General features: G+C 43.0%; 2 non-coding genes and 1 pseudogene across 2 annotated transcripts; 1 reads left to right on the forward strand and 2 right to left on the reverse strand.

Moving 5' to 3' along the window:
- Positions 1 to 1311: 1311 nt before the first annotated feature.
- On the reverse strand, positions 1312 to 1385 carry TRNAN-AUU (transfer RNA asparagine (anticodon AUU)). The gene has a single exon. It is a non-coding gene; the product is annotated as a tRNA-Asn (tRNA).
- Positions 1386 to 23486: 22101 nt separating this feature from the next.
- Positions 23487 to 23665, forward strand: LOC134995913 (U1 spliceosomal RNA; annotated as a pseudogene).
- A 3252-nt stretch (positions 23666 to 26917) lies between these two features.
- On the reverse strand, positions 26918 to 27080 carry LOC134996429 (U1 spliceosomal RNA). The gene has a single exon (XR_010199126.1). It is a non-coding gene; the product is annotated as a U1 spliceosomal RNA (small nuclear RNA).
- Between the last annotated feature and the right edge of the window lie 535 nt (positions 27081 to 27615).

Consider the following 27615-nt stretch of genomic DNA (forward strand, 5'->3'; position numbering starts at 1 on the left):
GATTAACCATGTTGATATTTTAAGTATTATAACCTTGGATAGCTTTTTCATTCAGAAATGTATCCATTCCTTTTTTAAATCCAATTACAGAGTCCGCCATTACCACCTTCCCTGGCAGGGAATTCCACATCCTGATTGCCCTAACAGTGAAGAAACCTTTCCTCCATTGCGTTCTGAACTTTCCTCCAGTCGCAGCGAGTGACCACGTGTTCTTTTAATAAATAATTCCTCTGATAACTCTTTGTTATGTATCTTTACATATTTGAAGATATTAATAATATCTCCTCTTAGGCACCTCTTTTCTAGTGTATACATATTCAGCCTAGTAAGTCTTTCCTTATAGTCCAGTACTTTTAGGCCTTTAATCAATTTAGTCTTCAGGATCTCTCGGACTTCCATGAGCAGCAGAGTAGTGCAATGGAAGGATGCTGGGCGCATAACCCAGAGGTCGATTAATCGAAACTATCCTCTGCTATGTGCATTTTTTTTTATAATTAAAGTAATCAAAAACTGGGATTGATATTTTGGCTCTTTTATTTTTACTTAAAGTACAATAACTTTTATCATTTTAATTTGTTTTAATAGTATATTGACAGCATTGTTTTCTTTAAAAAATCCACTTAATTTTCTTTACCCTATTACTGAAATGGTAATTGACAAAAACAAACTACATTGTCACCAGAAGAGCAATGCAAAATGTACAAGTGATATATTAAAATCATCTTCCATCTTGAATTTCAATGATGCATTGGGACAACAATTTTGTGAGAAACATCTTCACCCATAAAGAAAGATTTTCTTAATTCCTTATCTGTGTGCTGATTAGATATTACCTTGTTTTCACATTAAACAGACTTCCACATGAGAAAGCAGCAAGGATGCAGTAACGTTTATGTTTCCTGGTGTCAACCTGTATTATTTCAGTAGACATTGAAATGAGGATGCATCTTGCTGCCTTTCCAATGTAGCAAGTTTAATTCAGTAATAGGTGAAAAAACATTCCTACAAAGGTGTTAATCAGAGACTTGGCTTTGTGGACACTTTTCAGAGAGCAAATTTGTTAGCATAAAAATAAAGTCAGAAAATGAAGAGCTGTTTAATCACTCAATTGGACTTTTCTGCCAGCATAATTTTTTTTTCTCTGCAACCCACTGCTAAATTGTGCTTCCTAGCTGTTTTTTATAAAATCACTTAATCAAATCTAACTCTGATTACATCAGAGAAGGCCAGGTACCCTACACCATAAGAGGGGGTTTGAAATTTTGACTTGTCTACTTAAAGATCACCAAAATCTGATCACAAGGTCAATTACATCCCTGGGTGGGATTGAACCACCAACCTTTTGGTTAATAGCCAAACATGCTAACCGATTGCACCACAGAGACACCTCGTAAAAGTCCATTCTGACAAAGGCTAATAAGCATTCATCTAGAACGTTTCCTAGAAAAACTTTAAAAAGTCAATAATCTGGAGAGTTTTTGTAAGAAACACATTGCTACTTTCCCATGATGAGTGAGTGCTTCAGGATCTCTTGCACTTACATGAGCAGCAGAGTACTGCAACGGAAGCATGCTGGGCCCATAACCTAGATGTAGGCAGATTGAAACTATCTTCTGCTATATGCATTGTTTTTTGTTAATTAAAGTAATCCAAAACTGGGATTGATATTTTGGCTCTTTTATTTTTACTTAAAGTACAATAACTTTTACCATTTTAATTTGTTTTAATAGTAAATTGACAGTATTGTTTTCTTTCAAAAATCCACTTAATTTTCTTTACCCTATTATTAAAATGGTAATTGACAAAAACAAACTACATTGTCACCAGAAGAGCAGTATAAAATGTACAAGTGATATATTAAAATCATCATTCCAGCTTGAATTTCAATGATGCTTTGGTGCAACAATTTTGTGAGAAACATCTTCACCCATAAAGAAAGATTTTCTTAATTCCTTACCTGTGTGCTGATTAGATATCACCTTGTTTTCACATTAAACAGACTTCCCCATGAGGAAGCAGCAAGGATGCAGTGACGTTTATGTTTCCTGGTGTCAACCTGTATTATTTCAGTAGACATTGAAATGAGGATGCATCTTGCTGCCTTTCCAATGAAGCAAGTTTAATTCAGTAATAGGTGAAAAACCATTCCTACAAAGGTGTTAATCAGAGACTTTACTTTGTGGACACTTTTCAGAGAGCAAATTTGTTAGCATAAACATAAAATCAGAAAATGAAGAGCTGTTTAATCACTCAATTGGACTTTTCTGCCAGCATAGTTTTTTTTCTCTGCAACCCACTGCTAAATTGTGCTTCCTAGCTGTTTTTTATAAAATCACTTAATCAAATCTAACTCTGATTACATCAGAGAAGGCCAGGTACCCTACACCATAAGAGGGAGTTTGACATTTTGACTTGTCTACTTAAAGATTACCAAAATCTAATCACAAGGTCAATTACATCCATGGGTGGGATTGAACCACCAACCTTTTGGTTAATAGCCAAACATGCTAACCGATTGCACCACAGAGACACCTCGTAAAAGTATATACTGACAAAGGCTAATAAGCATTCATCTAGAACGTTTCCTAGAAAAACTTTAAAAAGTCAATAATCTGGAGAGTTTTTGTAAGAAACACATTGGTACTTTCCCATGATGAGTGAGTGCTTCAGGATCTCTTGCACTTACATGAGCAGCAGAGTACTGCAACGGAAGCATGCTGGGCCCATAACCCAGAGGTAGGCAGATTGAAACTATCCTCTGCTATATGCATTGTTTTTTGTTAATTAAAGTAATCCAAAACTGGGATTGATATTTTGGCTCTTTTATTTTTACTTAAAGTACAATAACTTTTACCATTTTAATTTGTTTTAATAGTATATTGACAGTATTGTTTTCTTTCAAAAATCCACTTAATTTTCTTTACCCTATTATTAAAATGGTAATTGACAAAAACAAACTACATTGTCACCAGAAGAGCAGTACAAAATGTACAAGTGATATATTAAAATCATCATTCCAGCTTGAATTTCAATGATGCTTTGGTGCAACAATTTTGTGAGAAACATCTTCACCCATAAAGAAAGATTTTCTTAATTCCTTACCTGTGTGCTGATTAGATATCACCTTGTTTTCACATTAAACAGACTTCCCCATGAGGAAGCAGCAAGGATGCAGTGACGTTTATGTTTCCTGGTGTCAACCTGTATTATTTCAGTAGACATTGAAATGAGGATGCATCTTGCTGCCTTTCCAATGAAGCAAGTTTAATTCAGTAATAGGTGAAAAACCATCCCTACAAAGGTGTTAATCAGAGACTTGGCTTTGTGGACACTTTTCAGAGAGCAAATTTGTTAGCATAAACATAAAATCAGAAAATGAAGAGCTGTTTCGTCACTAAATTGGACTTTTCTGCCAGCATAATTTTTTTTCTCTGCAACCCACTGCTAAATTGTGCTTCCTAGCTGTTTTTTTATAAAATCACTTAATCAAATCTAACTCTGATTACATCAGAGAAGGCCAGGTACCCTACACCATAAGAGGGGGTTTGAAATTTTGACTTGTCTATTTAAAGATCACCAAAATCTGATTACAAGGTTATTTACATCCCTGGGTGGGATTGAACCACCAACCTTTTGGTTAATAGCCAAACATGCTAACCGATTGCGCCACATAGACACCTTGCAAAAGTAGATACTGACAAAGGCTAATAAGCATTTATCTAGAACGTTTCCTAGAAAAACTTTAAAAAGTCAATAATCTGGAGAATTTTTGTAAGAAACACATTGGTACTTTCCCATGATGAGTGAGTGCTTCAGGATCTCTTTCACTTACATGGGCTATTAACCAAAAGGTTGGTGGTTCAATCCCACCCAGGGATGTAATTGACCTTGTGATCAGATTTTGGTGATCTTTAAGTAGACAAGTCAAAATGTCAAACCCCCTCTTATGGTGTAGGGTACCTGGCCTTCTCTGACGTAATCAGAGTTAGATTTAATTAAGTGATTTTATAAAAAACAGCTAGGAAGCACAATTTAGCAGTGGGTTGCAGAGAAAAAAATAACATTTTAAACCTACCGGTAAAATTTTTTTCTCGTAGTCCGTAGAGGATGATGGGGACTCCGTAAGGACCATGGGGGATAGACGGGCTCCGCAGCAGACATGGGCACTTTAAGAAAGACTTTAGATCTGGGTGTGCACTGGCTCCTCCCTCTATGCCCCTCCTCCATACCTCAGTTAGAGAAACTGTGCCCAGAGGAGACGGACAGTACGAGGAAAGGATTTTTGTTAATCCAAGGTCAAGATTCATACCAGCCACACCAATCACACCGTATAACTTGTGATATACTACCCAGTTAACAGTATGAAAACAACATAGCATCAGTCCAAGACCGATGAAAACTAACATATAACCCTTATGTAAGCAATAACTATATACAAGTCTTGCAGAAGTAGTCCGCACTTGGGACGGGCACCCAGCATCCTCTACGGACTACGAGAAAAAGATTTACCGGTAGGTTTAAAATCTTATTTTCTCTTACGTCCTAAAAGATGCTGGGGACTCCGTAAGGACCATGGGGATTATACCAAAGCTCCCAAACGGGCTCCTGCGGATGACTCTGCAGCACCGATTGAGCAAACAGGAGGTCCTCCTCAGCCAGGGTATCAAACTTATAGAACTTTGCAAAGGTGTTTGAACCCGACCAAGTAGCAGCTCGGCACAGCTGTAGTGCCGAGACCCCCGGGCAGCTGCCCAAGAAGAGCCCACCTTACTAGTGGAATGGGCCTTGACTGAATTAGGCAACGGCAATCCCGCCATAGAATGCGCCTGCTGAATCGTGTTACAGATCCAGAGAGCAATAGTCTGATTTGAAGCAGGGGTGCCAATCTTGTTGGCTGCATACAGGACAAACAGTGCTTCTGTTTTTCTGACTCTAGCCGTTCTGGCCACGTAAATTTTCAAAGCCCTGACCACATCAAGGGACTCGGAATCCTCCAAGTCACGCGTAGCCACAGGCACCACAATAGGTTGGTTCATATGAAAGGATGAGTCCACTTTTAGCAGGAATTGAGGACGGGTCTGCAATTCCGCTCTATCCATATGGAAAACCAGATAGGGGATTTTATGTGATAAAGCTGCTAATTCCGACACTCGCCTAGCGGAAGCCAAGGCTAATAACATGACCACCTTCCAAGTGAGATATTTAAACTCCACCATTTTAAGTGGTTCAAACCATAACCTTAACACCACGTTAAGGTCCCAAGGGACCACCGGAGGTACAAAAGGAGGCTGAATATGCAGTACTCCCTTCACAAAAGTTTGTACTTACTTCAGGAAGAGAGGCCAATTCCTTTTGAAAGAAAATGGATAAGGCCAAAATCTGAACCTTAATAGAGCCTAATTTTAGGCCCAAATTCACTCCAGTTTGTAGGAAGTGAAGGAAGTGGCCCAGGTGGAATTCTTACGTATGAGCATTCCTGGCCTCACACAAAGAAACATATTTTCGCCATATACAGTGATAATGTTTAGATGTCACGTCCTTCCTAGCCTTTATTAGCGTAGGAATGACCTCATCTGGAATACCCTTTTCCGCTAGGATCCGGCGTTCAACCGCCATGCCGTCAAACGCAGCCGCGGTAAGTCTTGGAACAGACAGGGCCCCTGTTGCAACAGGTCCTGTCTTAGAGGAAGTGGCCACGGATCTTCTGTGAGCATTTCCTGCAGATCTGGATACCAGGTCCTTCGCGGCCAATCTGGAACAATGAGAATTGTTCTTACTCCTCTTTTTCTTACTATTATCAACACCTTGGGTATGAGAGGTAGAGGAGGAAATACATAGACCGACCGGAACACCCACGGTGTCACTAGGGCGTCTACAGCTACTGCCCGAGGGTCTCTTGACCTGTTGCAATACCTCTGTAGCTTTTTGTTGAGGCGGGACGCCATCATGTCTATCTGGAACAGTCCCCACCGACTTGCAATCTGTGCGAAGACTTCCTGATGGAGTCCCCACTCTCCTGGATGTAGGTCGTGTCTGCTGAGGAAGTCTGCATCCCAGTTGTCCACTCCCGGAATGAACACTGCTGACAGTGCGCTTTGATAAAGCTAAATATTTATCTTATTTAAAACCCTTTGTGAGGTCTAAGAACACTGTACGCTATTTGCGTATGGAGTACCGTAAGGGTACGCTCGTTGCGTAACAATCGCTTAGCCGTGGTCGAGACGCTCAAGCGTCACGTTCGCTCACGGCCAAGAGATCACAGGCAGGCACGCTATTGGCTGCTGACTAACGTAATGGTTCGCTATAGCGTAACGGACGCTGTATCGGGAGCGGGCTGCTCGAGCGATACAGACGCTCACGAGAATACGCTGTTGGTATCGGGCACACTTATAGGTGAGCGACTACCGTAATGCTACGCTATCAGCGTAGCGGACGCTCGAGACCACGAGGAGATCACGAGCGGCGCCGACGCTCACAATGTTAAACCTTTATGTCTAAACCACAAACAATGTAATTTGCTGTAAAACCTTAGTGTAGAGATAGGGTGTAAATGCAACACTGTATAACCTTATTAACTCAAAAGCTGTTCGAGCGTCACCGACGCTCTGAGAATACTTAACACTATAAGAAATACACAAATACCGTGCTTAGGGTCCAACGCCTAATATATATATTATGAATGTTATACTTGCAAAAGAATTAATACAATACAAGTCATACACTACAATATAACATAGACTAACTAACCAGGTAACTACACAGTAAATACAATACAAGTACGTTTAAGAGAAAATGAGAGAAAGAGAAGAGAGAGAGAGAAAGATATGGCCCATAATAACAAGAAAAGACAATATGATTACGGAGAAAACTTACGCACAAAGGAAACGATCGCATGCGCCTCTGGACATCCAGCTCCCGATTTTCAGCAATGATAACCGATGAAGAGTGAGTGCTGGATGTGATCGGCCTGTCTATTTATGCCCCACACACAATACAATTCAATGGTCCCTACAATCTCATTGTTCATTGGACACAGGAATTCGTCTTCGCATTATAACAAAAGGTCATAGGTTGATTCATACAGGTGGGCTGTGACTATTTCCAACAGCTCAGGTGGGAGGGAAACTGGGTTTCCCGCCGCATGGATAAGTAAGTGCAAATACAGTAAATGTTCATAAACTTCTTATGTCCATAACTATTCGCACGAGCGATTGATCCGCTTCAAACCAACACCGGAATATTGCTAATTAAATACTCTTCCGATGGATACTAAACACCACTGTATTACTCCTGTCTGACCCTTCGTATCAAACAATGAGGGATCTCTCTGTCCAGGAACATACTACATTAACTAAACTTTCAGAATCTATCAAAGGGACCATAATCTACAAAATGCATTATATGGTGAAAATATGTAACGAAAGAGTCGCCCGCTAGACGCACACAATCTCTACCGTAAATGTGCATACCGTGCGCCTGCGGGTGCCCGCAACAGCGAGTATGCGCACGCACGGTAGAGCGCACGCATGCGCAGCAGGGACACATATGAGGTGCAAATATGGCAGTGTGCATCGTGATATTTTTCTGACTTTGACAGTCCACCCTTTGGCAGTCAACAATAACTGCCACTTCCTAAAACATTTCAAAAAGAGAAAAATATATGTCAGGGGTTAATACATTTACATGGTTGGGTAGGGGAGGAGAGGAGAAGGTAGGAAAAGGGTATGACCTAGTGAGATAGCAGAAGCATGTGTGTATGAATCCATGTTTGGGGGGTCATGTATCATCGTGCCGTACGTGTTTTAAATCAAGCTTTGAGGTATTGCGAAGTATACATTTGAATTCCTTCTTATCCCGTGGTACGGGTCTGTGGATGGGCTGTCAAACTTTACCGAGCTTTTTTCGGATTTTGGTTGTAACAAAAATGGGGAGCACATTTTAGTTGATGATACATGAATGGGGGAATATGTGATTGCTGATATCTGTGCCTGTATTCCCTATACTATGTGTGTAATTACCTGAAGGTTGTAGAGATGAAGAAAATACATAGTTACGGTAAATGCAGTGGTATTCTATGTCAGGTTAATGAACATTCGTCGATTGAGGTCTTGTTTGGTGTCTGTTGAATGCAGTCTTCTTTGTGCTTTTGCCCATAAGGTGCGAGCAAAAAGCTTTGTCAATGTCCATAGATTTACAAAAGTGTTGGGCTAGAGTAATTTTAAAATTTCTAGGGAAACTGGGGATCTATGGCATAGTTCATCAAAAATCTGTGTATAAGGTTGTCAAAACTTCTTCTTTAATCCATCTGTTGTCTGTATATCGGCTCATCAAATTCCTCGTCCAAGTGGGTCTTTTTACCTCAGAGGAAAACGGAAAAACAGGTGAAAGAAACGGACCGTAGAAATCGCATTACAATTTCCTCACTCCTTAAACTCATCACCCTGGTACTTCGTTTGCACTTCGTTAAAGCCTGACCGCATCTAAATATCAAGCCAATCGTTATGATAACACCTAAGATACATAGGAGAAACTTCCCTACATCCATTATAACTCCTTGAGCCCATTCTCCTAAACCGGAGAACCAATTTCGCGGGTTCAACCATGACACCCAACTAGTCAGCTCATTACTCACAGCAGCAAGGGTGAGATTGTGTCTCCTGCGAAATTCCCACTTCAATTGGAGAATATCGTCCATCTTTTGGTCTATGACCTCGACCGGGTCCTCGGTACTATTCGTTATATATGTGCAGCATTTCACGCCGTACTGCGTTGCCAGTGTGACACAATATCCACCTGTTACTGCTGTGAGATAATTGAGAATCATTCTATGCTGAACTAGTTCTGTTTTATAAGCTTGAAGTTCTCTTCCAGTATACCTAAACGTGTCATCATACATTTCTGTGATATTGTCTAACAAATTTGCGAGCGCAGATATGTATTTATAATTCAACACTCCTCTGGCGGTGCGAGTGAGGTCTAACGCAAGTAGAAACTGAATCCCGGTGGATTCATGGATCATGTCAGAGGCCGGGTGCTCTGTTCTTTCTATCAGGTGCCGTTTAACTACGTGCTCGTAATGGGTGTGAGTATAAGGAGTTTGGGCAACACGGTGTATGTCTTTCATTTTGGCATGTGATACAGTCATTACCTCAGGCAATACTTTTCCAATATAACACAATCCTTCAGAGTTTGGGGCAAGCCACTTATACGCCTTCCTCCCGCATATGAAATATGCATCATCGGGGAGAACATATGGGACGGAGTAGGACATAACCATATTACACATTTTCCATGTGAAATCTCCTAACCCTAATTCTCCCATCTGTCTAGTACACGTATCAGCTTGTACGATATGTGCACAGTATCCTGGTGATACCTCTCCAACTCTCGTAATCCTACTTCCTAGGGTATACCTATACCGGAAAGATTTTCCTCTACTGGCTATGTGGCGTATAAGCTCTGTATCTGTCGGCATTCTATCTGCTCTATATGAAAAGGTCATGGTTTGGTTACTCCATGACACTTCCCAATTTCCCGGCTTTCGGGGATTGGAAATGTTAAAACATATGAGGGATCTATCCACATGATATTGGTGGAGCTTCAAACTAGGAGGACTGGAGATATTAAACCTCCTGTCCACCGGTCTCCCACCACTTAGCTCAAGTACCTCCCCTATCGTTAAAGGAAATGGTACTAGTCCTGATTTGCTATGACCTTGAGGTACTTGAGAGCATACCCAACAATCTGTTTGATTTAACACGCTACCCACTAAGGAGTGATAGTCACTCAAGGGATGCCGGTCCATGTGGATATTAAAACTGGATTGGCATTTCTTAATGCACCCATCCTCGACTACGTTGTCACAGAGCCTACAGATACAGTTTTCTTCAGCTAACAATCCTTCACAATTCCTTCTATTGTCAATGCTATCGGATCGTTTTCTGATACTCGCCTTTGCTTGTTGATTATGTTGTTCTCGGAAAACTACGCCTCCATCTCTGTCATCAGAACCCATTCCAGAACCTCTCTCGACCTCCATGGTACTCTCGCCGGAACAGACTGCTCTGGTCAACATCATGGTCAACAGGAAAATCCGGATCACAGTCTCTTGGGGCAAGTCCATCTTATAGGAGGAAACGAAGAAGAATGAGAAGGGGGGGAAAATAATTTGAGGGAGAGGGGATGGGAAGTTGGAGAAAAACAATAAAAGGGAACAGGGAATCGACAACTGCTTTTGATCTTGTGATTTTCAATGCTCAGGTGCCGCCTCAGTCCTCCTGGAACAGACACTCCAGTGATACAACGTCCTCTACCGTCTGTTCCTTATCACGGGACCTCTCTGGATCAGCAACCTTCTTACAATGGGACGAATGAACCCAAGTCTCTCTCTCGGCAACTTTCAATGCTGTAGTGCTAGTCAATAAGACTTGATATGGTCCTTCCCATCTGTCAATAAGGCAACCTGAGCGTAGAAAATTTTGTATCATTACATACTCCCCAGGTTCAATGTCATGACAATTACTATCTGGTAAATCAGGAATCACCAACTTCAAATTATTATTTTGATTCCTTAGCTGTTTACTCATATTAACCAGGTACTTTACAGTCACTTCATTGTTACACTTCAAATCATCCTGAGGGTTAATCATAACATGCGGTTGTCGACCAAACAAGATTTCAAAAGGGGACAGATTAAGAGGGGACCTGGGAGTGGTTCTGATGCTGTACAGTACAATGGGTAAAGCTTCTGGCCATGTCAATCCTGTTTCTGCCATAACTTTGCTCAAATTATTTTTAATAGTGCTATTCACTCTTTCCACCTTCGCACTCGCCTGTGGACGGTATGGAGTGTGCAGCTTGCTATCAATTCCCATCAACTTACACATTCCTTGAAAGACATCACCTGTAAAATGGGTACCCCTATCACTTTCGATAATTCTAGGGATACCATATCTACATACAAATTCCTGCACAATTTTCTTAGCAGTAAACATAGCGGTATTTGTGGCCGCCGGGAATGCTTCAACCCAATTTGAGAACACATCTATACAAACAAGTACATATTTCAAATTTCGACAAGGGGGTAATTGAATGAAGTCAATCTGTATTGCCTGGAAAGGACCGCCTGCAGGTGGGATATGAGATGGTTCTGTTGGTATTGCCTTTCCGATATTCTTTCTCAAACAGGTAAGGCATGACATTGCTCTCTTACTTGCATGAGATGAAAATCCTGGGGCGCACCAATATGCTCTTACCAACTTGCACATTCCTTCCTTGCCCAGATGAGTCAGCCCGTGAGCTGCCTCAGCTAAACATGGAAGATATGATCTGGGGGCCACCGGTTTACCTTGTCCATCCGTCCAGAGTCCTGAGGACTCCTGGCCATATCCCTTCGCCTTCCAGACTGCCTTTTCCTGTGTGGAACACAAATTTTGCATTTCACACAACTTCTGTGTGTTGATGGTATTAAATACCATCAGTTGTGTGGTGTCTGTCTGTCTGGGGGTACCAGCTGCTAACTTAGCTGCTTCGTCTGCTCGGCTGTTACCAAGTGATACTGGGTCCTGGCTATATGTGTGTGCTTTACACTTGATAACAGCCACTCTGTCGGGTTCCTGTATCGCTGTTAGAAGCCTTTTGATGTGAGCTGCATGCGCTACCGGTGTACCAGCTGCCGTCATGAAATTTCTGAGGCGCCATAGGGCTCCGAAATCATGGACTACCCCGAATGCGTATCTAGAGTCGGTGTAGATATTGGCTGATTTGCCCTTAGCCAATTCACATGCTCTGGTTAGGGCGACCAGTTCAGCAACCTGGGCTGAGTGAGGTGGGCCTAGCGGTTCCGCTTCTATGGTGCCTTGGTCATCTACGACTGCGTATCCAGTACACAAGTCTCCCGAGTCTGTCTGTGACAACTACCGTCCGTGTAGAAAGTTAGATCTACATTTTCCAGCGGGTTGTCACTGATGTCAGGCCTTGCGGTAAAATTTTGGGTCAAATATTCCATACAATCATGTGTGTCCTCCTGTGTGTTAAATTCTCCTTCCCCACCACTCTCATCCTCCACCCTTTGTGCCTGTCCAGGCACACCTGGGAGATATGTTGCAGGATTTAATGCACTGCATCTCCTTATGGTGATGTTTACGGGGGCCATTAGTGCCAATTCCCATCTTGTAAACCGCGCTGATGAGACGTGCCTGGTTTGGGCAGAATTTAGCAAGGCTGACACTGCATGTGGTGTATGAATTGTGAGGTTGTGACCTAGCACTACATCTTCGCTTTTCGTTACTAGCAATGCTATCGCAGCGACGCTTCGCAAGCATGTGGGGAGGGATCGCGCTACCGTGTCTAGCTGAGCGCTGTAGTATGCTACTGGCCTGCTGGCATCACCGTGCTTTTGGGTTAAGACGCCTGCCGCGCAACCAGCACTTTCTGTTCCGTACAGCTCAAAGGGTTTCCCATAGTCTGGCATACCTAATGCTGGTGCCTGCGTTAGGCACTGTTTAAGTCTCTCAAATGCCATCTCGGACTCGTCTGTATGCGAAATCCGATCAGGTTTGTTTGAGGAGACCATCTCCTGCAGAGGTAACGCTAGAATGGAAAACCCTGGGATCCAGTTACGGCAATACCCACACATTCCTAAAAATGTTCTGATCTGTTGCTGGGTTTTTGGCAGAGTCATGTCTCTAATTGCTTGAATTCTATCAGTGGTCAGGTGTCTCAGTCCTTGTGTTAGACAGTGTCCCAAATATTTTACCTTAGTTTGGCATAATTGCAACTTGTCTTTGGAAACCTTGTGTCCTGTGTCTGAAAGATGAAACAGGAGCTGTTTCGTATCCTTCAGGGATGCTTCCAATGAATCAGAACACAGTAGTAGATCATCCACGTACTGTATTAATACTGATCCACTCTCTGGTTGGAAAGACTGTAAACAATCATGCAAAGCCTGGGAAAATATACTTGGACTGTCTATGAAACCTTGTGGTAATCGAGTCCATGTGTATTGGACTCCTCTGTATGTGAATGCAAACAAATATTGGCTGTCAGGGTGCAGAGGTACCGAAAAGAAAGCGGAGCAGAGGTCAATAACAGTGAAAAATTTCGCAGTGGGAGGGATTTGCATAAGGATGACAGCTGGATTTGGCACTACGGGGAACTGACTCTCAACTATTTTGTTGATCCCCCTTAGATCCTGCACTAGCCGGTAACCCCTCCCCCCACTCTTTTTCACAGGGAAGATGGGACTATTGGCAGTGCTGGACGTTCTTACCAGAATACCCTGTTGTAGCAAGCGCTCTATTACGGGATACACTCCTAACTCCACCTCTGGCTTCAGAGGGTACTGTGGGATTTTTGGAGCTATCCTACCATCTTTTACTTGTACAACTACTGGAGCTACGTTTGCCATTAATCCAGTGTCCTGTCCATCTTTAGTCCAAAGTGACTCTGGTATCTGGGATGTCATTTCTTCTACTTTGGATGGAGTCCTATTTGTCATAATGGTATGTGACATTAATTTTGATGGGGAGTCTAACATGTCTCGCACTTCCTGAGCGTGATTCTCAGGTATGTCCAAGAATACACCTTCAGGAGTACAATAAATGACGCACCCCATTTTACACAATAAGTCTCTTCCCAGGAGATTAGTCGGTGCCGATGCAGCCAGCAAAAAGGAATGCTTGGTATGTAAAGGCCCTACTGTAATCTCGGCTGGTTTGCTAACAGGGTAGTGCTGGACTACTCCCGTTACCCCTATGGCTGGAATTGTCTTACCAGTGGTTCTCATGCCCACTGTCGAATTTATCACTGATTTGGCCGCCCCTGTGTCTACAAGAAAGTTTAATGATTTACCAGCTACATTGATTGCAATTTCAGGTTCACTCCCAAGGCTTGCAATCAATTTTACTGGCTGCAGATTACAGGTATGGCTACACCCCTATTGGGTATGGTGACCTCCCTGAATCCCGCTGGCAGCAACTACTTGTGAAGGGGTTAAATGGGAACTGCCAGGAGTTTGCCAGTCTCTGTTCGGGGGGTATCTTTTTGTTTCTCCTGCATGTGGCTCATAACTCCGTCTCTGCGGACCTTGCTCCCAATGTCGTGTGTCGTGTCGTTGTCTAGGGGGTTGGTAAGATCTTTGCGAATTTTTCGCTCTACAGTCTCGTGCTATGTGTCCCTGTTTATGACAAAAATAACATGTTACCACATTTGACTTACCCACAGGGTTTGGTGATATAAACACAGGCTGTTTTGTGGTCAGGGCCTGTATACTTACTGACATTAACTTATCACCTTGCGACTCCCTGTGTCTGGTGATATTCCGGTCGTGATCAATAGCAGCCTCTCTCAAAGTAGCCACTGACAGACCTCGCCAACATGGTTGCGTGGTCTGTACCCTTGTCTTTAATGCTTCTTTTAAACCATCCATTAGCACAGATACTGCTACTTCTTGATGGTTTGCATTGGTCCTAATGTCCTCTATGCCAGTGTACTTTGCCATTTCTAATAATGCCCGGTGAAAATAATCAGCAGCTGTTTCTGTCTCTTTTTGTTTAATGGAAAAAATTCTATTCCATTTGGCTACAGCTGGGAAATACTCCTTTAACTGTAAATTTATTCTTTTTACGTTATCTTTGTTGTACACATCTGTAAGAGGTACATCCAGATCCAATCCACAGTCAGCTAAAAATTGAGCTGAGTCGACATTGGAGGGTAAACATGCCCTCAGCAATATCTGCCAGTCTTTGTTATTGGGCTCTAAAGTGTTTCCTAGGTCTCTGATGTATTTTTGGCTAGCAACTAAGTCTTTTCTGGGGTCAGGGAATTCAGACACTATGGTCCTTAATTCCATTCTGGAAAATGGGATATACATGGCAATGTTCCTGATAGGAGTGACTCCTGATGTGTCAGTTTTCCCATTTGGAACAGCTATTACCCTAACAGGATTAAGTCTACTAACATCATTCTGTGTAGATTCTACAGCCTGTGGTGAAATGGTTTCAGCATAGTGTAAGGTGCCGTACTTACCCGTTGATACGACCTCACCTGTCCCTCCGCTAGGGGGCTTTGTTACTAATCTTATGGGTTGGGCCGTGCCTACTGTCGTTTCTGATATAGTGGCTGCTAGAGAGAGCGCCGATATTGTTGCCGATTCGTCCTCTTGATCACACTCCTGGGGAAAGTTCAAAACAGGGTACAACTTGCACGGGTTAATGCTTGCATTGGTTAACTTATTAACATTATCCTTAACATTTATACAGTTGCTAAGTGCCTGTTTGTTACCCCCTGATGCGTCATTCTCCGCAACCAATTTCTCTCCTGATATGTATGGTGGCGGCGGGGCCGTGGCTATCAGTTTCCTGATAGGGCCAGATCCCGCCGCCAGAGCCAATCCTCTCTGTATTTCACCCTCCTGTTGCCATAGCTGCAAATAATCATAATGTTGGATTCGTCTCTTTGTTGATTTAATGAGACATATCCTCCTCCTTAAATTCATTAACACTTCTGGGCTGAAGCTACCTACTCTTGGGAATTTCTCCCCGTCATGTACTGTCATTCTCTCCCATTCATCACATAAAATTTCTGTATGTAAACCATATTTTTCACACATTACATACCTTGCCGACCCGACTGGTCGGTTTACTGAATCAACCCGAACCGAGGTTGATCGCCCCCTTCCTGAACAACTGGCCCCCATAATTTGCAGGTGTTGCTTGCTCTACCTCTGACCTTTATCTCAGGGTCTTCAGCGAACCCTTACAAAAAACCAAAATATTAAAAGATAGGTTGACGGTGAAGTTTACCGAGCACCTCACTCACTCGCCCACGCCGACCAATACGCCCACACACTGATATAGCGCTGGCGTACTCGACCCAGGGCCCCTATGAACCTCTATTTACTGGAACATGCGAGAGATATCCGAAGAACACTTACTCTTTCCAGTAACTATTGGTTGTTGGACAATTCCTGAGTGACCAGCGAACTTCCCTTCAGAAAATAAAAAATTACACAAATAACGTCAGAATGTACAAATAGTTTTATGACCGGGTTTGTACACAAATGGTACTGGTCAGACTAACTTAATGCACACAATTACGTGCGGTACAATCGTTCAGCACATAAGCAACTAATCTTATGTACGGAGCGACCAGTGGAATCGACATTCAGCAGCTGCGAATTCCTTCAGCCTGAGCTTTTTATGGCCTATATGGGTGTCGCACCAACCCTTCTTGGTGTTGTGCCTTGTCTCTATAGCGGACTTCCTTGTCTGCTGTACTTGGACCTCCTGGTCTGTTATGCGACCTCCTGGTCTGACCTCCTGGTCTGTTACAGTATGACCTCCTGGTCTGCTACACTCTAATGCTCAAATTTTATGTTTAACCAGAGATGCCTCCCTAGCCACCACGTATGTCACTTACACGTATGTACTTCACGAGAACTCGATGATTTCTGTGGTTCAATCCCCAAAATTGTAAAAACAAACACTCACTCACCACATACACACTTTTGTTTCTATTTCTATTTCTGCGCAGAAATTTTTCTTTAGACCAGATGTGTTGTAAATTTGGAGAAGGATCTGTTAATTTAAATTTCGGATTTAAAATAGATTTGCGCTATTTATCGCCTGTTGCGCTATTTATCGCTTGTTGCGCTATTTATCGCCTGTTGCGATATTTATCGCTTATTGCGCTATTTATCGCTTATTGTGCTATTTAAAAATCAACACTATCGTGTGATTTGAGTTACGTGGGCGTACCCAGACGCTCCGTTGCATAATTTACGCTGCGTGCGTCGGCCTTTGCGTACGCGAGTCTCAGCCTTTTGTTAGAGACACGTGTATACAAAACCAATGTCCACCGTAACACAACTAACACGTTTTATCAATGTAGATGATCCTCAGTCGTCTACCGTGCAACACACCAATCTCTCCTTTTACCTTTAGGTAGAGCTGCGTGTGTGCTTTACACTTTATCCCTTAACGCATTACTTTTACACTTTAACTATGAAATAGCGACAAATCTCTCTTAGCACGTTTTATCAATTATAAAATGGCAAACAGGAGAGTGATATATGAAAATACACGAATGAAAAAGAAATGCAGATATGCGTGTGTGCGTACGCAAGATAGAAATAAACAGTTTTAAAAGACACTAGTGTGTTGTTCTTACCTCCGGTTCCCGGATTCCTTCAGCACCCTTTACTAAGCGAAACAGACGCTTATCCCGTCAGCACTGCGAAGAATATGATCTCCCGCCCTTTGCTGATGGATAATGTCTGCTGAAATTACCTAGCAGAGATATGTGAAGGACAGGACGAGCCGCCAATTGATAAAGCTAAATATTTATCTTATTTAAAACCCTTTGTGAGGTCTAAGAACACTGTACGCTATTTGCGTATGGAGTACCGTAAGGGTACGCTCGTTGCGTAACAATCGCTTAGCCGTGGTCGAGACGCTCAAGCGTCACGTTCGCTCACGGCCAAGAGATCACAGGCAGGCACGCTATTGGCTGCTGACTAACGTAATGGTTCGCTATAGCGTAACGGACGCTGTATCGGGAGCGGGCTGCTCAAGCGATACAGACGCTCACGAGAATACGCTGTTGGTATCGGGCACACTTATAGGTGAGCGACTACCGTAATGCTACGCTATCAGCGTAGCGGACGCTCGAGACCACGAGGAGATCACGAGCGGCGCCGACGCTCACAATGTTAAACCTTTATGTCTAAACCACAAACAATGTAATTTGCTGTAAAACCTTAGTGTAGAGATAGGGTGTAAATGCAACACTGTATAACCTTATTAACTCAAAAGCTGTTCGAGCGTCACCGACGCTCTGAGAATACTTAACACTATAAGAAATACACAAATACCGTGCTTAGGGTCCAACGCCTAATATATATATTATGAATGTTATACTTGCAAAAGAATTAATACAATACAAGTCATACACTACAATATAACATAGACTAACTAACCAGGTAACTACACAGTAAATACAATACAAGTACGTTTAAGAGAAAATGAGAGAAAGAGAAGAGAGAGAGAGAAAGATATGGCCCATAATAACAAGAAAAGACAATATGATTACGGAGAAAACTTACGCACAAAGGAAACGATCGCATGCGCCTCTGGACATCCAGCTCCCGATTTTCAGCAATGATAACCGATGAAGAGTGAGTGCTGGATGTGATCGGCCTGTCTATTTATGCCCCACACACAATACAATTCAATGGTCCCTACAATCTCATTGTTCATTGGACACAGGAATTCGTCTTCGCATTATAACAAAAGGTCATAGGTTGATTCATACAGGTGGGCTGTGACTATTTCCAACAGCTCAGGTGGGAGGGAAACTGGGTTTCCCGCCGCATGGATAAGTAAGTGCAAATACAGTAAATGTTCATAAACTTCTTATGTCCATAACTATTCGCACGAGCGATTGATCCGCTTCAAACCAACACCGGAAATTTGCTAATTAAATACTCTTCCGATGGATACTAAACACCACTGTATTACTCCTGTCTGACCCTTCGTATCAAACAATGAGGGATCTCTCTGTCCAGGAACATACTACATTAACTAAACTTTCAGACTCTATCAAAGGGACCATAATCTACAAAATGCATTATATGGTGAAAATATGTAACGAAAGAGTCGCCCGCTAGACGCACACAATCTCTACCGTAAATGCGCATACCGTGCGCCTGCGGGTGCCCGCAACAGCGAGTATGCGCACGCACGGGAGAGCGCACGCATGCGCAGCAGGGACACATATGAGGTGCAAATATGGCAGTGTGCATCGTGATATTTTTCTGACTTTGACAGCTTACATGATTCTCCGCCCAGCGAAGAATTCTGGTGGCTTCCGCCATCGCCACTCTGCTCCTTGTGCCGCCTTGGCGGTTTACATGAACTAGTGCGGTGACGTTGTCTGACTGGATCAGAACTGGTTGGTCGCGAAGTAAGGTCTCCGCTTGACATAGGGCGTTGTATATGGCCCTTAGCTCCAGGATGTTGATGTAAAGACAAGTCTCCTGACTTGACCAAAGACCTTGGAAATTTCTTCCCTGTGTGGCTGCTCCCCAACCTCGGAGGCTCGCGTTCGTGGTCACCAGGATCCAGTCCTGAATGCCGAACCTGCGGCCCTCTAGAAGGTGAGCACTCTGCAGCCACCACAGGAGAGATACCCTGGCCCTGGGGGACAGGGTGATCAACTGATGAATCTGTAGATGTGACCCGGACCACTTGTCCAGTAGGTCCCATTGCAAGATCCTCGCATGGAACCTGCCGAAGGGAATGGCCTCGTATGATGCCACCATCATTCCCAGGACTCGAGTGCAGTGATGCACTGACACCTGTTTTGGTTTCAATAGGTTCCTGACCAGAGTCATGAGTTCCTGGGCCTTTTCTATCGGAAGATAAACCCTTTTCTGGTCCGTATCCAGAATAATGCCCAAGCAAAGTCAGACGAGTCGTAGGAACCAACTGCGACTTCGGGATATTGAGAATCCAGCCGTGTTGCTGTAACACCTTCAGTGAAAGTTATACGCTGTTCAGCAACTGCTCTCTTGATCTCGCTTTTATGAGGAGATCGTTCAAGTACGGGATAATTGTGACACCTTGCTTTCGCAGGAGCACCATAATTTCCGTCATTACCTTGGTGAAAATTCTCGGAGAAAATTCTGGAGAGACCAAACGGCAACGTCTGAAATTGGTAATGACAATACTGTACCGCAAATCTTAGGTACGCCTGATGAGGTGGATAAATGAGTACATGAAGGTATGCATCCTTTATGTCCAGAGATATCATAAAATCCCCCCCTTCTAGGCTGGCGATGACCGCTCTTAGCGATTCCATCTTGAACTTGAACCTTTTCAAGTATAGGTTCAGGGATTTTAAATTTAATATGGGTCTGACCAAACCGTCCGGTTTTGGGACTACAAACAGGGTCGAATAATTTCCATTTCCTTGTTGAAGCAGGGGAACCTTGACCACCACCTGTTGAAGATACAATTTGTGAATTGCATTTAACACTATCTCCCTTTCCTGGGGAGAAGATGGTAGGGCCGATTTGAAAAACCGGCGAGGAGGCACCTCTTCGAATTTCAGCTTGTAACCCTGAGAAACAATTTCTATTGCCTAGGGATCCACCTGCGAATGAACCCAGATGTGGCTGAAAACTCGAAGACGTGCCCCCAACTGGGCGGACTCCTTTAGCGGAGCCCCAGCGTCATGCGGTGGATTTTGTAGAGGCCGGGGAGGACTTCTGTTCCTGGGAACTAGCTGTGTTGTGCAGCTTCTTCCCTCTGCCCTTACCTCTGGCAAGAAAGGACACACCTCGTACTTTCTTGTTTCTCTGTGATCGAAAGGACTGCATTTGATAATGTGGTGCTTTCTTAGGCTGTGAGGGAATATAAGGCAAAAAATTTGATTTACCAGCTGTAGCTGTGGAGACTAGGTCCGAGAGACCTTCCCCAAACAATTCCTCACCCCTGTAAGGTAAAACCTCCATATACCTTTTTGAGTCGGCATCACCTGTCCATTGCCGGGTCCATAGGACTCGTCTAGCAGAAATTGACATAGCGTTTATTCTAGAACCCAGTAGACTAATGTCACTTTGAGCATCTCTTATATATAGGACAGCATCTTTTATATGCCCTATGGTCAATAACATAGCATCCTTATCTAGGGTCTCAATCTCTGCTGATAAGGTATCTGTCCATGCTGCCACCGCGCTACAACCCCGGCCGACGCAATTGCCGGTCTGAGTAAGGTACCAGAATGTGTGTAAATGGACTTTACTTTACTTGTAAATGTATCAGGGACATGCGGTCAGCATGGTCCCTGATGGTAGCCGTATCCTGGGATGGCAGCGCTACCTTTTTGGATAAGCGTGTCAATGCTTTATCCACCCTAGGGGAGGATTCCCACCGTATCCTGTCCATTGGCGGGAAAGGATACGCCATAAGAATCCTTTTGGGAATCTGCAGCTTTTTGTCTGGAGATTCCCAAGCTTTTTCACATAATTCGTTCAACTCATGTGAGGGGGGAAAGGTTATCTCAGGTTTCTTTCCCTTATAGATGTGTACCCTCGTGTCAGGGACAGGGGACTCTGTGATGTGCAAAACATCTTTTATTGCAATAATCATATATCGAATACATTTAGCCAATTTTGGCTGTAACTTTGCATCATCGTAGTCGACACTGGAGTCAGAATCCGTGTCGGTATCTGTGTCAACTATTTGGGATAGTGGGCGCTTTTGAGACCCCGAAGGTCCCTGCGACATAGGGACAGGCATGGGTTGACTCCCTGACTGTTCCCTAGCTTCAGCTTTGTCTAATCTCTTGTGTAATAAGTTTACATTAGCACTTAAAACATTTCACATATCCATTCAGTCAGGTGTCGGCGTTGTCGATGGAGACACCACATTAATTTGCTCCTGCTCCTCTCTAGGAGAGCCTTCTACCTCAGACATGTCGACACACGTGTACCGACACACCATACACTCAGGGAATCCTCTTATCTGAGGACAGTTCCCCAACAAGGCCCTTTGGAGAGACAGAGAGAGAGAGTATGCCAGCACACACCCCAGCGCTATATGACCCAGGAAAAAAACACAATAATTTTATGTTTACCCAGTAGCGCTGTATTTCCATATATATATGCGCCTAATTATGTGCCCCCCTCTTCTTTAAGACCCTCTTTCTACCGTGGTATAAGCAGGGTAGAGTCCGTGGAGCTTCCCCTCAGCGGTGCTGTGGAGAAAATGGTGCTGGTGAGTGCTGAGGGAGAAGCCCCACCCCCTCAGCGACGGGCTTCTGTCCCGCTCAAATATAGTAAAAAAATGTCGGGGGCTCTTATATATATATATACAGTGCCTAGCTGCATATATATTTATTTTGCCAAAGAGAGGTCTATATTGCTGCCCAGGGCGTCCCCCCTGAGCCCTTCACCCTTACACTGACTGCCGTGTGTGAGGTGTATGGGAGCAATGGAGCACAGCTTTACTGCTGTGCGTTACCTCAGTGAAGATCATGAAGTCTTCCGCCGCCTCTGAAGTCTTCTTTTCTTCTCATACTCACCCGGCTTCTATCTTCCGGCTCTGCGAGGGGGACGGCGGCGCGGCTCTGGGACGGACGGCGAGGGTGAGACCTGCGTACCGATCCCTCTGGAGCTAATGCTGTACAGTAGCCTAAGAAGCAGAGCCTATCAACTCACAGAAGTAGGTGTGCATCTCTCCCCTCCGCCCCTCGATGCAGGGAGTCTGTTGCCAGCAGGCTCCCTGAAAATAAAAAAATCTAACAAATATACTTTCTGTCAGGAAACTCAGGAGAGCTCCCTGAAAAGCACCCAGTCTCCTCTGGGCACAGTAGTAAACTGAGGTCTGGAGGAGGGGCATAGAGGGAGGAGCCAGTGCACACCCAGATCTAAAGTCTTTCTTTAAGTGCCCATGTCTCCTGCGGAGCCCGTCTATCCCCCATGGTCCTTACGGAGTCCCCAGCATCCTCTAGGACGTAAGAGAAAAATTATGCTGGCAGAAAAATCCAATTGAGTGATTAAACAGCTCCAGAGCTGCTCTGTAAGGCAAGTAAAAGGGTGTGGGCCCTGCAGCACTACCTGTAGTTTGCATTGTGCATTGGAAGCCTAGTTTGCTGTCTGTTTCCACTTCTTTTTTCTTGAGCCCCTCCCGTCTATACCCTTGTGCACTATCCTGACTTCTCCTCCCGTCTGCTTACTTTGTGCCTTCCAATGCACAATGCAAACTACAGGTAGTGCTGCAGGGCCCACACCCTTTTACTTGCCTTACAGAGCAGCTCTTGAGCTGTTACAGTGCCCAGCTGCTGCAAGAAATCAGCGTGAATGCTTCAGGGGCTGGGTCATGGCCAACATGAGCCCCACACCGAAGGAGGGTGGGGGTGTTTAATGCGAACTAGGGGTCTCGCACAATGCGAACTACAGGTAGTGCTGCAGGGCCCACACCCTTTTACTTGCCTTACAGAGCAGCTCTGGAGCTGTTACAGTGCCCAGCTGCTGCAAGAAATCAGCTTGAATGCTTCAGGGGCTGGGGCATAGCCAACATGAGCCCCACACCGACGGAGGGTGGAGGTGTTTAATGCAAACTAGGGGTCATCCAAGTGCCGCAAAAGGCCGCCATGCCCTGCACGCCCCTTTTCTCTTTTCATATGCAGACGAGGGTTGAAGCCAACTTTGACCCACTGCTTGGATGACATCGCCATATGCAAATCCATCTGCTGCAGGCCTTCCCCCAGGAATGCTTGCACTAGTTGTTGCATTTGGTTTGTTGTTTGGGGGTGCTTCAGTATTAGGCAGCCTTCTGCCCTCCCATGTTCATCTGAAAATATGTGTTCTCCCTGCAGTTGTTGTCCCCAGATGAGAGTTCCCTTGTGCTGCCTCAGTTGAATCTCCTTTACTTGACAGAGATGTGCCTGAGCAGCGGCCCTCCCCAGCCCTATCCCAAATCATACTTATTTTGCATAGGAGATACCATGGTCATGAAGACTGTTCTCCCAGGGTGCGGTTCATTCATTGCATTCTGGGTATGCTGACCCCTGTGATTTCCCCAAATGTGGGAAACTCGACTGCATTATTTAATGCGAACTAGGGGTCATCCAAGCACCGCAAAAGGCCGCCATGCCCTGCATACCCCTTTTCTCTTTTCATAAGCAGATGAGGTTTGAAGCCAACTTTGGCCCACTGCTTGGATGACATCACTTGCTGCCTTTCCAATGAAGCAAGTTTAATTTAATAATAGGTGAAAAACCATCCCTACAAAGGTGTTAATCAGATACTTGGCTTTGTGGACACTTTTCAGAGCACAAATTTGTTAGCATAAAAATAAAGCCAGAAAATGAAGAGCTGTTTAATCACTCAATTGGATTTTTCTGCCAGCATATTTCTTTTTCTCTGCAACCCACTGCTAAATTGTGCTTCGTGGCTGTTTTTTTCATAAAATCACTTAATCAAATCTAACTCTGATTACATCAGAGAAGGCCAGGTACCCTACACCATAAGAGGTGGTTTGAAATTTTTACTTGTCTACTTAAAGATCACCAAAATCTGATAACGAGGTCAATTACGTCCCTAGGTGGGATTGAACCACCAACCTTTTGGTTAACAACTGAACACGCTAACTGTTTGCGCCTCAGAGACACTTTGCAAAAGTACATACTGACAAAGGTTAATAAGCATTCATCTAGAACGTTTCCTAGAAAAACTTTAAAAAGTCAATAATCTGGAGAGTTTTTGTAAGATGTTCCTTCCATCAACCAATGAAGAAACACATTGGTACTTTCCCATGATGAGTGAGTGCTTCAGGATCTCTTGCACTTACATGTGCAGCAAAGGACTACAATGGAAGCATGCTGGGCCTATAACCCAGAGGTAGGCAGATTGCAACTGTCCTCTGCTATATGCATTTTTTTTGTTAATTAAAGTAATCCAAAACTGGGATTGATATTTTGGCTCTTTTATTTTTACTTAAAGTACAATAACTTTTACTGTTTTAATTTGTTTTAATAGTATATTGACAGTATTGTTTTCTTTCAAAAATCCACTTAATTTTCTTTACCCTATTATTAAAATGGTAATTGACAAAAACAAACTACATTGTCACCAGAAGAGCAATACAAAATGTACAAGTGATATATTAAAATCATCTTTTCAGCTTGAATTTCAATGATGCATTGAGGTAACGATTTTGTGAGAAACATCTTCACCCTTAAATAAAGATTTTCTTAATTCCCTACCTGTGTGCTAATTAGATATCACCTTGTTTTCACATTAAACAGACTTTCACATGAGAAAGCAGCAAGGATGCAGTGGCGTTAATGTTTCCTGGTGTCAACCTGTATTATTTCAGTAGACATTGAAATGAGGATGCATCTTGCTGCCTTTCCAATGAAGCAAGTTTAATTTAGTAATAGGTTAAAAACCATCCCTACAAAGGTGTTAATCAGAGACTTGGCTTTGTGGACACTTTTCAGAGAACAAATTTGTTAGCATAAAAATAAAGCCAGAAAATGAAGAGCTGTTTAATCACTCAATTGGATTTTTCTGCCAGCATTTTTCTTTTTCTCTGCAACCCACTGCTAAATTGTGCTTCCTAGCTGTTTTTTTTATAAAATCACTTAATCAAATCTAACTCTGATTACATCAGAGAAGGCCAGGTACCCTACACCATAAGAGGGGGTTTGAAATTTTGACTTGTCTACTTAAAGATCACCGAAATCTGATAACAAGGTCAATTACGTCCCTGGGTGGGATTGAACCACCAACCTTTTGGTTAATAGCCTTATACACTAACTGATTGCGCCACAGCGACACTTTTCAAAAGTACATACTGACAAAGGCTAATAAGCATTCATCTAGAACGTTTCCTAGAAACATTTTAAAAAGTCAATAATGTGGAGAGTTTTTGTAAGATGTTTCTTCCATCAACCAATGAAGAAACACATTGGTACTTTCCTATGATGAGTGAGTGCTTCAGGATCTCTTGCACTTACATGTGCAGCAGAGTACTGTAATGGAAGCATGCTGGGTCCATAACCCAGAGGTAGGCAGATTGAAACTATCCTCTGCTATATGCATTGTTTTTATTAATTAAAGTAATCCAAAACTGGGATTGATATTTTTGCTCTTTTATTTTTACTTAAAGTACAATAACTTTTACCATTTTAATTTGTTTTAATAGTATATTGACAGTATTGTTTTCTTTCAAAAATCCAATTAATTTTCTTTACCCGATTATTAAAATGGTAATTGACAAAAACAATCTACATTGTCACCAGAAGAGCAGTACAAAATGTACAAGTGATATATTAAAATCATCTTTCCAGCTTGAATTTCAATGATGCCTTGGTGCAACAATTTTGTGAGAAACATCTTCACCCATAAAGAAAGATTTTCTTAATTCCTTACCTGTGTGCTGATTAGATATCACCTTGTTTTCACATTAAACAGACTTCCCCATGAGGAAGCAGCAAGGATGCAGTGACGTTTATGTTTCCTGGTGTCAACCTGTATTATTTCAGTAGACATTGAAATGAGGATGCATCTTGCTGCCTTTCCAATGAAGCAAGTTTAATTCAGTAATAGGTGAAAAACCATTCCTACAAAGGTGTTAATCAGAGACTTGGCTTTGTGGACACTTTTCAGAGAGCAAATTTGTTAGCATAAACATAAAATCAGAAAATAAAGAGCTGTTTAATCACTCAATTGGACTTTTCTGCCAGCATAATTTTTTTTCTCTGCAACCCACTGCTAAATTGTGCTTCCTAGCTGTTTTTTATAAAATCACTTAATCAAATCTAATTCTGATTACATCAGAGAAGGCCGGGTACCCTACACCATAAGAGGGGGTTTGAAATTTTGACTTGTCTACTTAAAGATCACCAAAATCTGATAACAAGGTCTATTACGTCCCTGGGTGGGATTGAATCACCAACCTTTAGGTTAATAGCCATACACACTAACTGATTGCGCCACAGCGACACTTTGCAAAAGTACATACTGACAAAGGCTAATAAGCATTCATCTAGAACGTTTCCTAGAAAAACTTTAAAAAGTCAATAATCTGGAGAATTTTTGTAAGAAACACATTGGTACATTCCCATGATGAGTGAGTGCTTCAGGATCTCTTGCACTTACATGGGCTATTAACCAAAAGGTTCCCACCCAGTGATGTAATTGACCTTGTGATCAGATTTTGGTGATCTTTAAGTAGACAAGTCAAAATTTCAAACCCCCTCTTATGGTGTAGGGTACCTGGCCTTCTCTGACGTAATCAGAGTTAGATTTAATTAAGGTGCACAAGGGAATAGAAGGGAGCGGTTTAAGAAAAGAGAAGTGGAAACAGACAGCAAACTAGGCTGGAGAGAGACCTGAGACAAAGAGATCTGAATTATACGAGAGCCGACCAGGGGAAACACAAATTATGCAGTCAAGTTTCCCACATTTGGGGAAATCGCAGGAGCAGCACACCCAGAGTGCAATGGGTGAGCCTTTCCCTGGGAGAAGCACCTTCCTGATCATAGTATCTCACCTGGCAGGTAAGTAGGAGTTGGGCTAGTGCTGGGGAGGGTCGCTGCTCGGGTACCCCCCTGTCAAGTGAAGGAGATCCAACTGAGGCAGCACAAGGGAACTCTCGAAAGAAGATCAAGGCTAGAGGAAGATCTGAGACAAAGAAATCTGACTTTTACCAGAGCTGACCAGAGGAAAGCACAAACACAGTACCCCACTACCACCAGGAAACATTAACGCCACTGCATCCTTGCTGCTTTCTCATGTGGAAGTCTATTTAATGTGAAAACAAGGTGATATCTAATTAGCACACAGAAAAGAAAATTAAGTGAATTTTTGAAAGAAAACAATACTGTCAATATACTATTAAAACAAATTAAAATGGTAAAAGTTATTGTACTTTAAGTAAAAATAAAAGAGCAAAAATATCAATCCCAGTTTTGGATTACTTTAATTAACAAAAAAAATGCATATAGCAGAGGATAGTTTCAATCTTTCTACCTCTGGGTTATGGGCCCAGCATGCTTCCATTGCAGTACTCTGCTGCACATGTAAGTGCAAGAGATCCTGAA

This window comes from Pseudophryne corroboree, unplaced genomic scaffold (assembly GCF_028390025.1).
Source record: "Pseudophryne corroboree isolate aPseCor3 unplaced genomic scaffold, aPseCor3.hap2 scaffold_142, whole genome shotgun sequence".
Classification (NCBI taxonomy): domain Eukaryota; kingdom Metazoa; phylum Chordata; class Amphibia; order Anura; family Myobatrachidae; genus Pseudophryne; species Pseudophryne corroboree.